Here is a 15249-nt window from a genome sequence, read left to right as displayed (position 1 = left end):
ACTATAACCATCAAGTAACAGAAAAGTAATAGCAACCCAGACCATTCCTATCCTCTCCAATTACCATCCCTCCTCTCTACACAAAGGCAACTCTTATCCTAAAAACTAATAGTCATTTCGTTTTGATTCTTTTTGCTCATTTATTTTTATTTATTTATTTATATTATTTTAGGGTCACACCTGCCGCATACAGAAGTTCCCAGGATAGGGGTCAATTTGGAGCTTCAGCGGCCAGTCTGCGCCTCAGCTACACCAACACCAGAGACACATATGTGACCTACACCACAGCTCAGGGCAATCTCGGATTCTTAATCCACTGAGTGGGGCCAGGAATCAACCTGCATCCTCATGGATACTGGTTGGGTTCATACCACTGAGCCACAACCAGAACTCTCCTTTTTGACCTTTATATGAATGGTATCATGGTACAAATACTTTGTGTTTGCTTTATTTCTTTCCTCATTATGTGTATAATAGTCACCTCATTTTGTGCTTAACTCTAATTTGTTTTTATTACTATAAAGTATATATCGTTAATATATCAACTTCATACATATTTCTGTTAATATACATTTAGAATGCGTAGCTACTACAAAAAATGCCCTTATGTACCTTTTGCTAAGACATATGTACGTTGCTCTACAATTCATGCTTCCAAAGTGGACATTACCATTTATACTCAATTAATAGAATACAGAGTTAAAATTGCTTTATATTATTGAAAATACCTGGGAATTTAAAAAATTCATTTAGCTTTTCTGATGGGCACTGTTGGTATCTCATTATAAGTCAGTTTAAATTTGAATTAATTACTTGTTTTTTGACATGTTTTATATGTGTTTTCTGCTATTTGGATACTTCTTGTGACATGTCCAAGTATTTTATCATTTAAAAAATTTTATGCATGTTTTTTAACAATTGCTATAATTAATTGGTATTATAGAAGACAGATATATATATATATATATCACAAATATTTTCTCAATATTTCAGACAATTCTTTCAATTCTTCTAAATAAATACATTTTAACAGATCTTAATTTTTTTTTTTCTTTCTAGGTCCTCACCCAGGGCATATGGAAGTTCCCACGCTAGGGGTCAAATTGGAGTTGTAGCTGCCAGCCCACACCACAGCCACAGCAACATGGGATCTGAGCTGTGTCTGCCACCTACACCACAGCTCACAGCAACGTCATACCCTTAACCCACTGAGCAAGGCCAGGGTTCAGATATGCATCCTTCAAGGATACTAGCTGGGTTTGTTACTGCTGAGTCACAATGGGAATTCCTAACAGATCTTAATTGTAATGAAATCTGATTCATTAAACTTTCCATTTGTTTGAAAAATGCTTTTATATTAAATCCAAGAAATGTTTGCCTAACCCAATAGAGTTTTTCCTGCTATCTTCTAATGAAATTATATTTCTTCTTCTTTTTTTTTTTTTTTTTTTTTTTTTTAGTTGAGCCCATGTTATGTGGAAGATTCTGGGCTAGGGATTGAACACAAGCCACAACAGTGGCCTGAACCATTGCAGTGACAGCACTGGATACTTAACCCACTGTGCCACAAGAGAACCTCTACATTTCTTAATTCAAATTGACCACTGACATTGATATCAACCTATAATAGTGGCTATAAAAAATGGTAAGAAAGTGAAGGGTGCACAGGATCTCTCTGCATTTTTTCTTACAGTAGTACATGAATCTACAATTATTTTAAAATAAAATGTTTAATTTAAAATAATGAATTAAATATCTGATAAACAGACTTCATGGAAAAATGGTGGTATTGAGAGGAATTCCACAACATCCCTTCTCATGATAGACAATCTTAAAAGCCATACAACATCCATTTTCAGAATACAGTACATGAACTACAGTTCATTCAAGGAACTGAACTGTTTACAGCAGTAAAAATAAAAATAAAATATGCAGTAGTAAGATGTACTTTAAGAACAAAATATTGGGTAAATAAAAGAAACAGATTATATATATTTTTTCATATTCCATATGTCTAATTCAAAAATCCATAACCAGTATATTATATAAGCATTCATAGATATGCAATAAGACTGCTGAGAAACAAAAAAGGTGAATAAACATTAAGAATGAAATAATGCTTGTTTTCTACTTAAAGTCACCAGCTACATTAGCTCCTGACAAGAGAGTCAGCCTGTCCTTTGAAGCTTTGAAGCCAAGCACTGACTTCTCTTTAGCTGTGAAAGTCCTAGATGGCATTTTATTCCAACAGAAGGCTGTTTTGTCTACAGTGACAATCTGTTGTTTAATACAGCTACCTTCATAAATTACCTTAGCTACATCTTCTGGATAACTTGCTGTAGCTTCTATATTAGCACTTGCTATTTCACCTTGTACTTTTATGTTACAGAGATCGCTTCTTTCCTTAATCATGAACAAAACTCTCATAGTCTCACACTTTTCTTCTCCAACTTCCTCATTTCTCTCAGTCTTCATACAATTGAGGAGAGCTAGGACTTTGCTCTGGATTAGGTTTTGGATTTAATGAATTATGACTAATTTGATCTTCCATTCAGACCACTAAAACTTTCCCCATGTCAGCAATAGTGCTGTTTTGCTTTCTTATCATTTGTGGGTTCATTGGGTTAGCACTTTTAATTTCCTTCAGGAACCTTTCCTTTGCATTCCTAACTTGGCTAACTATTTGGCACAAGACTCCTAGCTTTGAGCTTATCTAGACTTTTGACATGCTTTCCTCACTAAGCTTAATTATTTCTTGTTTTTGATTTAAAGAGAGAGAGCTGCCAATTTTCCTTTCTCTTGAACACTTAGAAGTAATTGTAAGATTATTAATGGGCCTATTTAAATACTGTTGTGTCCCAGAGAACAGAGGATCTAAGGAGAGGAGAAAGGTGGGAAATCACTAGTTGGTGGAGTAGTCAGAACACACAGAGATCATTTATCAATTAAGTTCACCATTTTAAATGGGCAAGTTTCATGACACCCCAAAACAATTACAATAGTAACATCAAGATCATTGATCACACATCACTGTAACAAATATAATAATGAAAATGTTTGAAATGTTGGTAAAATTATTACAATGGAATGTAAAGCCACAAAGTGAGCAAATGCTGTTGGAAAAAATGGCATTGATAGCCTTAACCAAGAGTTGCTACGAACTTGCATCTATAAAAACACAGTATCTGTAAAGCTAAGCAGAGTGCAGCACAAAAAAGCAAGGTATGCCTGTATTGACTGGTGAATTAACAGGTCTATTATTTTGAAAATATGTGTATGCATATCTAAATAAATTATAAATAATAAACAAATGAAAAGCTGTTATATATACACGTGTAGGCACTAACAATTAACAGAGATTGAAACTGACAAACATTTTTGTTTCATACCTTAAATTTCAATTAAATTCATTATGGATACTTTAAAATAAATAATTACTTAAACAAATGTATTTAGTAGTAGAGCATCAAGTAGTACAACATGATTTCACTCAGGTTTTAAATACTGACACTTTGTTCACTGGTCTTTGCATTGGTTACTCTCAGGACTAAATCTTTAGCCAGGGGGAAAATATTACTGAAACACTGAAACAAGACTACTTTTTCATTAAGTTACTAAGATAGCCTTTCACTTTATAATCATGTCTCATGCTCTTATACTTTTATTCTAAGTAACTCAGTGAAAATTCATAACCTACGGACAGACATTATGGTGAGTCAATATGTTATTAGGCATATATCTAAAAAATATATGAATTGATTTTATAGTAAGATGTATTTTATGCTTACTTCTTGAACATTTTATTGAGAATTCTAAAATTCCCTATTTTATTTTCTGTCTTGGAACTCTAGTTATAGAAATCAATAAACATACTGTTTTATAAATTATCTATAAGAGGGATATATTGAGAATATTTTTATATTTCACATACATTAATATTTTACACATGATTATCTCTATATGTCTTATTTAGATTAAATTTACTTTCAGTGAATATTCAATTTATTTCAATATTTTCCACATAAAAAGGACAGTGAGAATTTTAAAATTGTTGTCTTTTTTTTTTTTTTTTTTAATCTTTTTAGGGTTGCACCCATGGCATATGGAGGTTCCCAGGCTAGGGGCTGAATCAGAGCTGTAGCCAACAGCTTACATTACAGCCACAGCAATGTGGGACCCGAGCCCATCTCAACCTACACCACAGCTCACAGCAACAATGGATCCTTAACCCACTGAGCAAGGCCAGGGATCGATCTCACATCCTCATGGATGCTAGTTGGTTTTGTTAATCCCTGAGCCACGATGGGAACTCCTAAAATTGTTTTTATGTGTTCTCAGTTTAATCTAGAAAAAAAAATACTCAAAATAAGATTTAATTAATTGGTAATTGTTTTAAGCCTTGAAACTAGTACTGAAGTTATCAAACCTCTATTTCAAAGATGAGAGTTGGTTAATAAAAATGCAATGCTTCAGCAAAGTTCTTACACTTTGCTGGGAAAAATATACTCAACCGGCATATATTTCTTCTACAGTATGAATTATACATGAAAAGGAAAAATACACATAATAGTGTCAAATTATAAATCTCTATGGCTTGTCCCTAAAATAAAAGACTTAACACTTTCCTTTATAGTCAAGGGTCATTTATAATGAAGATTTTTATATCTTCGATTCCAAGAATTTATATTACAAAAATATGGTGGACTTAGAAGCCTTGAAATTTTCTACTACAAAAATGCATTAAACTTAATTTATTATACAGGGACTCCCACAGACCTCAAGGACAGACAAATTTACTAAAACGAGATGACAGACAGATACTATACACAAAGCAATAATAAATCTTATGTATTAAAATGAAAATTTTTGTATGAAAAAGACATTATAAAACAACATGATATATCAACATTTGGGGAAAGACATGTGCTATATAAACTGAACAACAATGATATACAATGTAGAGAAAGACTTTGCAAATCTATATGAAATCAATCAAATTTCAATAAGACAAAAGGCAAAGATATGAACAAGTAATTTTCAAAGGAGAAAAAAATGGATAGAAAATACTAAAAATATAGTTTAACTCACTGGAGGTTAAGGAATAAAGGTTAAAGCTGAAATGGAAAACATTTTCATATTCACCAGAATACTACAGTTTAGTAAAGGGAGAACAAGGCAGAAATAGAAAGATGGCAGGGAGGGATGGATAGAGGAAAGAAGAAGGAATGAAGTACTGTAGTATATCAAATGATTGATACATTACATTTTGCTTCTATAATTTTGAAAGCAAGAAAAGGTATGAGGAGGTACAATGATTATTTCCTCTACTGAAAAAATAGAACTTACACTAAATCTGAAGATTTTTAAAGGTAGTTCATGCTCAAATGTTTTTACACTTGAGTTTAACTTGAAAGATAGCCCACACTATCTTAGTTATTTAGCACAATTACTGAGAAGTCAGTAAGGAACTCTATTTGTGGTTTTCGATTTCTACAATTGAGTTAAATCCCGCTAAGCTACTTAATATTTGCCACCTACTTCATCATTTATAGTGTCATGTTAATCACTGCCAATGCTAATGGTCTGTCTTGAAGTCATTGACTTAGTAGATGGGGTGTTCTCCAGATAAGGGCATACTCTTAACTAAAGTTCAAAATTTAGATATGCTCTAGAGTCATTCTTAGCATCATATGCAAGTAATAGCCCTCATAATAACTTAAGGATTCAAATCATATTAGTATGTTAGTAATCTAGAAGGCCATTTGTAGGTTCTCCCTATGTATAATATAGTCTACTCAAATATTACAATTTGAACTGTAAAAATAAAATCTCATCATTTGAACCAAGAAAGTCAAGTATAGGAGGCTTTATTTCTTTGTTTCTTATTTTAATGCCTTGAAAGGCCAAAAGCAATGGTTAGGAATGTTATCCCCAATAATCAAAGAAGACACAGATACACAAACATTTGCTAGTGTATCAGTATGCTGTTTAGAGTTGGAAACAGTATAATAAATTTTGGCTATTTTCCCAGTTGAGCATAGAGAAAACCTGTCAATGCACTTTTCTGAAACGCTCAACATTTGCAGTATAAAACATTAAAACAGATACTGCCACACTGACCCTGATAACTACAAGACAAAAAACATGGAGACATTTTAAAAATTTGTTTTGTGGTTCATTAACCAACCTTAAGTCACAAAGTTTAAATAAAGACATGAACCTGAAAGCACATGCCATTAGTTTTAAGAAAACTTTTATGATAATTGCCTGAACCTCTCCCTAAGACATAACTTTTCACAAAGGTCACTTAAAGTTTATACCACACCTATTCTTCCCTATCTTTGTCAGTATAGATGCGTTACAACTAAATATACTCAAAGGAATTTATTTTGACTTGGAAGGTTTCTAATACCTGTTTCTTAGGAGCTCTTAGAGAATTCTGATCTGAACTTTTTTTTTTTTTTTTTTTCCAGAGAGAACACTCAAGTCAGTGCTAATGTCTGTATCTCAGGTTGCTAGGACCAGAAGTAATGGAAGCATGACTAGATTCATTTATAGGGCAGATACTGTCACTATCACATTCTTACTATGCTACCTGTGATGTTACATGAATAATCAACTACAATTTCTTCTTTCCTATCACATTTGGTTTTCTGAAATGAGAAAATTCACTTTATATGCCCACCACAGCTTACTAAAAATTTCCACAAAAACTAGGTAGAAGAAATTCTATAATCCTGTAAGAATATGATTCATTCTAATTCCTAGTCAAGTAGGAAAGAGAATATATGAAAGGGTGAACACTAGAATCATTCTTCTACTACTAAAATCAACTCAATTCCAGGTTATCAATAGATTCCCAAGAAGTATCTTATTAAGTTTTTATTTAGAAGAAATTTACATATATATGTGTATATATTTGGTATTTAAGACAAAAAATATTTTTCAGCTAATATTGACCACAGACAGTAGTTTCTGAAATATCAATAGTCTTTAAGTTTTTTTTTTTTTTTTTTTTTTTTTTACCTTGGTTAAAAGTGTCACATTGTCCATTTCTTCAGTAGTTTTCTCATGGTGAATCTTGAATATTACATAAGCATCCTGGTAACCTGGAAAAGAGCCATAAATGCTGCAATTTACATTCAAGATAAGAAAATATGCAATCTGGGTGGTTAAGATCATGTTCAAATAAGATATTCCAGCATTGAGAACTATGTCTAGATACTCATGTCGCAACAGAGGAAAGGGTGGGGGAAAATACTGTAACTGCAATGTATACATCTAAGGATAACCTGACCCCCTTGCTATACAGTGGGAAAATAAAAAAAAAAAAAAAAGAAAATTCCACCATCACCAAATGCCTAAAAAAAAAAAAAAAAAAGATTCCTATTTTACATTAAAATGAAAACAAATAATTTTATCCAAAAATAGACTTTATCCAAAGTATAATAAATATTTAAAAATCTATAAATTAAAAATGTGAATAGCTACATTGCCAACTCAGCATTTCCACGAAAATATCTAATAAGCATCACACGATATTTCTAAACACTAATTCTTGCTTCTTGCCCATGACTTTCATGTCTTTTGCTTATTCTATTATTCCCCATCTAATTAAAAGAAAATCATTCTTTCAGTTGCTCAGGTCAAAGACTTCGGCAGTAACATTTTGGATCCTATCTGTCAGACACCAATTCCCATCCACTAAGAAATTTGTCACCTCTTCTTTTGAATATATCAAGAAAGCAAATTCTTTTCATTTCTTGTACCTATATTCTGACCTCATAATCTCTTCTATAGACCATTCAAATAATCTCATAAGCAGTCTCTCTGCTTTGGTACTTCCTTCCCCTATAATCCTTTCTTCAAACAACAACCAGAGATATCCTGTAAAACAGCAACTTGCAGCAGGGGCACCTTGATTTTACTCCTTATCTCATGTAGTAGAACCTGAAGAAATTACTGTGGCCTATATTGTCTTTTATGATATATAGTTCCTGACTATCTTTACATCGTCTCCCACTCTCCATCTTCTTTACTCTGTTTAGAAGTTCCACTGGCCTCCCCGCTAATGGATATGGCTAGCACACCCTGCCTCAGGGACTGAACAATTATTATTCACTTCTTCTGCAATGCTCTTTTCCCCAGATAGTCATAAGGCACTCTACTCACTACTCTTGGGTGGATCTCCATCCAAAGGTTCCAGTATCTCCACTGTTTGAATGACCACCCCATGTAAGATAGTACTGCCTATTTCACATTTTTCATGACTGATCATTTGAGTTATTCTTTGTGAAACTTAATATTAGCAGACATTTTGACATTTTTTGGGTGGGTAGGTTTGTGCCCATGGCATGTGGACGTTCCCAGACGAGGAATCAAACCCCAAGCCATAGCAGCAACCTGGGCCACTGCAGTGACAACACCAGATCCTTAACCTGTTGCACCACAAGGGAACACTGACTTTTTGATTTTATGTCATTTGTTTAAAGTTGATCTCCCCCATGAACCCTGGAATATTTATTGGAGGAAAGCAGGGATTTTGCATTTTCTTTACTTTTTTATCATTTTCTCGCACAATTCCTGGCACATTACAGGTAGTAAATTAATATTAGGTGAATCTAGTTGCTGAATCATAGCACTTGGTATTACACTGCACATGAGTTTACAATATGTCCATTGTTATCAACAATGGCCAGTGTACTTCTCAAGTAATAGGAACATTTTCTAGAATGGCAATATTGAGTACCCCTATGTAAGAATATGGGATAGCTCTCCATTTATTTGTCTTAATTTCAAGCATCAGACATTTACAGTTTATCTCATATAAAACTTGAATATGTTTTGTTAAATATTTACATATTTCATTTTTAAGGGTACAGATGACATTTTGTTTTTAGTTTCTAATTTCACTTAATCATTCCTGGAATATAGCAAAACAGCTGACTTTGTATATGGACTCGTATCCTGCAAACTTGCTTGCTTAATCACTTATTAGTTCCAGAAGGTATTTTGTTTGGTTTTATCTCAGTCAAATCTTTCGAATTTGCTTCATAGATAAGCATGTCATCCAAGTACAAAGAGTTTTATTTCTTCCTTTTAAATCCAATTCCTTTTATTTCCTTCTCTTGTCCTAGTGCATTACTGTATAATTTCCAGTATGATATTGAAATGAAGTGGTGAGAACGGACCACCTGATCCCTTGTACCTGGTCTTGGAAAGCTTTCAGTCTCTAACTATTAAGCATGATGTCTACTGTGAGTTTTTTGTAAATATTCTTTATCTTGAGGATGTCTCCTTGTATTCTTAGTTTACTGAGAGTTTTTATCATAAATGAGTATTAGATTTTGTCAAAGCTTTTCTGTATCTATTGAGATAATCATGTGTTTTTTAAATTTATCTTTTACCCTGTTGATTTAATGGATTACATCAACTGACATCCAACTGCTGAATCACCCTTGCACACTTGGGCTAAATCCCTCTTGGTCATGGTGTATAATTGTTTTTATACATTTTTGGATTCAACTTGCTAATATTTTGTAGAAGAATTTCATCTCTGTTAATGAGACATGTTGGTCTGTAATTTTTTTTATCTTGTAAAATTTTTGTCTGGTTTTGGTATTAGAGTAATTCTGGCCTCATACAGTAAATTGGAAAGTATTTTTTTCTGCCTCTATCCTTTGCAAGGAATTGAGGAAACTGGTATAATTTTTTTCTTTAAAATGGTAGAATTTATCTATAAGCACAGCTGGGCCTGGTGTTTTTGTTTTGGAAGTGTACTATCTGTTATTTTAATTCCTTAATAGATGTAGGGCATTTCAGATTGCTTCTTCTTTTGTGAATTCTGGCAGATTGTATCTTTCATGGAATTGGCCCATTTCATCTAGGTTATCCAATTTGCGAGGATAGAGTGGTTGTTCACAGTATTTCCTTTTTTTAAATTTCCTTAATGTCTGTAGAATCTTTAGTGATGTCCCCTCTTCTATTTCTGATTATTAGTCATTTGCGTCCTTTCTATTTTTTTCTTAGCCCAGATAGTGACTCACCAATTTTATTGATCTTTTCAAAGAACCAGTTTTTGGTTTTGTTGATTTCCCTGTTTTCAATTTCATTGATTTCTGGTCTAATTTTATTATTTCTTTTCTTCTATTTACATTGCATTAAATTAGATTCTTGATTTTAGATCTTTATTTTGCATACATATATTCAATGCTACAAATTTCTCCCTACTGCTTTCACTATATCCTACAAATTTTGATAAATTTTATATTTTCATTCCTATTTAGTTCAAAATATTTTAAAATGTCTTTTGAGATTTCCTCGTTGATCCATGCTATTTAGAAGTGTACAGTTTAATCTCCATATATTTTGGGATTTTCCAGTTGTCTTTATCTTACTTCTAGTTTAATTCCATTATGACATAAGAGCAGATAATGTATTAGTTCTATTCTTTTAAATTTGCTAGACTGTGTTTTATGGCCTAAAATATGATCCATCTTGGTGAATGGTCCATGTTAGCTTGAGAAGAATATGTATTCTGCTATTGTTGTATAAAGTATTCTACAGATGACAATTACATCTAGTTGATTACTAGTAATCAACTAGTAACTAGTAACTACAGTAACTAGTAACTACAGTTACTCCTGGAATACTAGTAACTATAGCAACTAGTAACTAGTAACTACAGTTACCCTTGGAATAATTTCCAGGATGCATGCAAATACCAAAGTTCATGGATACTCAAGTCTCTTATATAAAATGGGTTAATATTTGCATATAATCTGTACCTTTCATCCTGTATCCTTTAAATAAATAAACTCTGGGCTACTCATAATATTGAAAACAATGTAAATTCTGTGAATAGTTGCAAATTCAAATTTCTTTTCTTGGAACTTTCTGGAATTTTCAATGTATGGTTGATTGAATCCTTAGATGCAGAATCTGTGGATATGAAGAGCTGACTGTATGTGATTACTGATTTTCTGCATGTCGGATCTGTTGATTTTTATAGAGGAGTGTTAAGAATCTTCAACTGTGATAATGGATCAAATGGAAAGAAGAGACTTACACCTTTACTAATTTTCATTTAGAAAATTTGAGATACATATATAATCAATTTACTTCAGTTAATTGTGAGGCAAAATATTATTTAAAAATGGGAGATAAAAAATTCTAAATGGAAATAACTTTTGATTTGTAACTTAGATATATGTTAATCAAGGTGTCATAATACATGGCACTGTGGGATGAAAATCTAGTGTCTGTCCAACAGATAGTAATGTTAGTGCTGAAAATCCAGTTACACTAACTAAATAAGCTATGTTGGGGGTGGGGGGCAGGTAATATAATAATAAATAAAGGGTGTTAGAAAAGACAATTTGACCTAGAATTTTTTTTTAGAAAAATTATAACACTGTATGTCCCAACAAAGAAGTATAGTGAATGACAGGGAATCCACATATGATATCCAAATAATGTCAGCGAACTCTTACATAAAATGAAGAGAACAGCAGCAAAAACATTACTAATGATGGAGGCTGACAAAGCAAGCTGCCTTCCTAATTAGATGAGTAGAAAAAACACAATCAAAAAGAAACTCAGATTTAAACATTAACTTATAAAAAAAATTCTATGAATCGTATCTGTGATATAATTTAGAAACTAGGTCAAAGACAGAGTTAAAAAGTAAATATTGGAAATTGATCACAAGATCAGTGTGAGATGACTAATAAGGGTAAAGACGCAAAATTCAAAAACATGGGCTTAGGCTCTTCAGTTTCTTTTCATAAATTTTTTAAATAATAGAACAGTGGACTTTTCAAAATTCTCATAGAATTCTCAAAATTCACTGTGACTATGAAGCAACTGTGATACTTCATAAAGATGCAAATTTGGGGGCATTGTCCACAGAAATTTTAATTAAGTAGGTTTGGAGTAGACTCAGAAATTTATGTTAGATTAACATTAATGGGTTTTCCATGCAGGTTGTCCCTGAAGCTTACTTTAAGAACCATTATTTAGAAACTGGGGCATGCTTAAACCCTAGACTATTTAGTCTCAAAGTTGGGCAGAAGGATCAAACTTAAAATGGGAAAGAAACAGTGACAGAAACCAGAGGAAATTGAAAGGGAAAGAAGCATTGCCAAGTCACTCTTAAGTTCCTGATACTGCTAAAAGATACAAATGCACCTGTGATAATAGCTGATCCCATAGAGTTGAACTTGTACATTTTCACATTTTTGTCATTGAATATTCTAAAGAAATTATCATATTTTGGTGTACTTCTATACGAAAATACTCTTAAAAAATAACATTTTAATTTTAGAGCAAACTTGTAGTTGATATACTGGCCAAACCTTCTACTGACACATTTATATATTTATAGTCATTTTCCAAAGTGAATTTGTTTTATGTGTTCATTTCCAAAAAAAATGTGAACTTCAACTGAATTTCCTATAAGTGGAATGGCAGACAAAATGGAAAATTCTGCCTATCTATCTATCTATCTATCTATCTATCTATCATCTATTGTGTAGAATTCAGTTTGAGAAAGTTAACTCCTGGCAAATGATTCATGTAATTGTTATATGCCAGATGCTCTTAAAAGGTGCTAACTTCATATTCTTTAAGTTCTATGTTAGTTTCATTAGGTGGTTTCCATTTTTATCACTGTTACTGAACAAAGGAAAGAGGGCAGAGAAGTTCAAGTACCTTGGTTAAAATCACATACCTGTTAATTGCTAATACCTGAATTTCTACCTGAACAGTCTCTTTCAAAAGCATGTGCTTTTATATTACACAAACAAAAAAGGAGTGAATTAACCCTAAAAAGCTTCGTAAACATTTTGTATTTAAAGAGGAAACAAGTGGATGAATGAACAAGACAAATGCTGATTTAGTATGAGTAGAGTATTTGTTAAGAGAATTCTACAATTCCTCACTTAAAAAATCAGTGAGAAGGTGCCAGAAAAGCAATGGGGAATATTAATTAGGAACTAAGAAAGAGGGAAATAAGAGTATAACAGCTGTATATTAGCACAAAAAGACATAGTTCTGAACTACTTATTTTACTTACACAAATTGTTTCCCTGTATTTTGAGCATTACCTAAAATTATACATACACCAAATTACACAGAAGAAAAATGCCAAAAGACAAAACAATTTTGTTCTGAAAAAATGTGTCATTTAAACTATTTGTTTTATATAAAATCTACATCAAAACAAGCTATCTGGGTCAATAATATTTGCCAAGTATTCTTCATATGAGGGGCAAGTGCCAGTGATTTTTCATTCAGTTCAATATCAAATATAATATAAAGGGAGTTAACCTTATCGGTGGAAAAACATAAAATTACTATATAATCACCAATCAGGCAGCATCCTTTTAGATTTACTAACCCAAACCAGATGCATGATTCATTGATGTAATTAGGAGACACAATCTAATTACTGTAGAGACCTAGTATTTTGTTCTAAGAATTTATGGGACTCAGAGGCTTAAATAAAACAATGAAGGAGATTTGCCGCTGTCCATACCTATACTATCGGATAGAGTAGCCCCAGGTGGTGAACCAGATGACTACATGTAAACACTGTCTATCATTTTGAAAAAGGAAAAAAAATGCATCAATAATTAGAAGCACTGTAGGTGAGCAGTTCCATGCCAGACTAACAGTAGGGTTTGCTGGTACAAACTGCTGCTGGTCTTATGAAGCACCATGTTCGACTACATAAAGCACAGCAGCAAACTGAATGTTGGAAAACATGCCAATTTTGCATTTCATTCTCACTTTATTTCCTAAACATAACACATATTGAAATGGAAGAAAAATCATTCACTTGTGAATGACTAATAGGAGAAGATTATTAAAATTGCATAGTTTTCCTAAAAAAGTAGAAGAATGAAAGAAAAAGAAGTTGGAAACAATCTAATCCTGCCTGTTCATTTTCAGACTGTGAAGAGTTCCAGTAAAGTACAGTACCACATTGTAGATCAGAGGATATGGAAGCCAAAGCTCTGAGATCAGAAATCAACTTTCCCAACAGCAAGGTCAATGTTTCTTTGTTTCCATGAAATGTTACTGCCATTGAGATTCTTGTCTGAATTATGTCCTATATTTATTCATCTAACAATTTTTTTTTTGAGAAAATCATGTGCCAAACACTGCAAGACACAACATTTCTATTTAGTGCAAAAAAACAAAAAACAAAAAACAAAAAACCCCAAAAAAGTGTTCCATGGTATTTTGTTTCTGAAGATCCTGAGGAGTCATTCTTTCTCTTGGTGGTAACACCAGCAGTCCAGAAACTGCAAATTGTTGTGCTGCTTAACTTTTTTGTTGTTTAGCTCAAAAATGTATCATACTTCATTTACCTAAATTACTGGTAGGAATGAAGCCTGCCAGATTATCCATCACTATGCACTACAGGGTTACTTATTTTTCTTGCCTCTGTCCAAACTCTTATCAAAATCCACCTCTCAGAGTTCCTGTCATGGCTCAGTGGGTTAGAAACCCAACATAGTGTTACTGAGGATGCAGATTCTATTGTTGGCGTCACTCAGTGGGTAAAGGGTCCAGCATTGCCACAAGCTGCAGTGTAGGTCACAGATGTAGCTAGAATCTGGTGTTGCTGAGGCTGTGGGGCAGCCTTCAGCTGTAGTTCTGATTAGACCTCTAGCCTGGGAACTTCCATATGCTGCAGGTGCAGCTGGAAAAAAAAAGGAAGGAAGGATAGAAAGAAGGAAGGACGGAAGGAAGGGACGAAGGAAGAAAGAAGGAATCCACCTCTCAACCCTTCCTGCTTTTACAAACTCCTGTTTTTTTTTCCTTTGGAACTGAGGTTTATATAGGAACTCTCATTCTTTATTATAAACCTCTTCTCTTAGTGTTTCCTTATAATTTTTGCTTTGAGGAGAACCTAGTTTTTCCTGAGAATTTGTTCCTTCTGATGCATTTTCAAGGTGAGCCTATTATTTTCTGTTGTGAGTCATGTGTCCTACATGCAAAAATGTTAGTTGATGTTCTCATCTCCCACTTCTATACAGAATATGTCTCTTATGTTATGGTGAGTTGGAGAGGGATCACAGAAATAATTATGGAATATGAAGTTACTGAAATATATTATTTTAAAGGAATCTTTCTTAGGACTTTGAAAATCTATATAAGATATTAATTCTGAGTGATGAAAGTTGAAGAAACAGATATGGTAGGTTAGAAAAATGATTTAATAGGTAGGTGGTAGAGAAA

The sequence above is a fragment of the Sus scrofa genome, chromosome 11 (genome assembly GCF_000003025.6).
Source record: "Sus scrofa isolate TJ Tabasco breed Duroc chromosome 11, Sscrofa11.1, whole genome shotgun sequence".
NCBI classification, from domain to species: Eukaryota; Metazoa; Chordata; class Mammalia; order Artiodactyla; family Suidae; genus Sus; species Sus scrofa.
Note: the sequence above shows the minus strand (reverse complement) of the source record.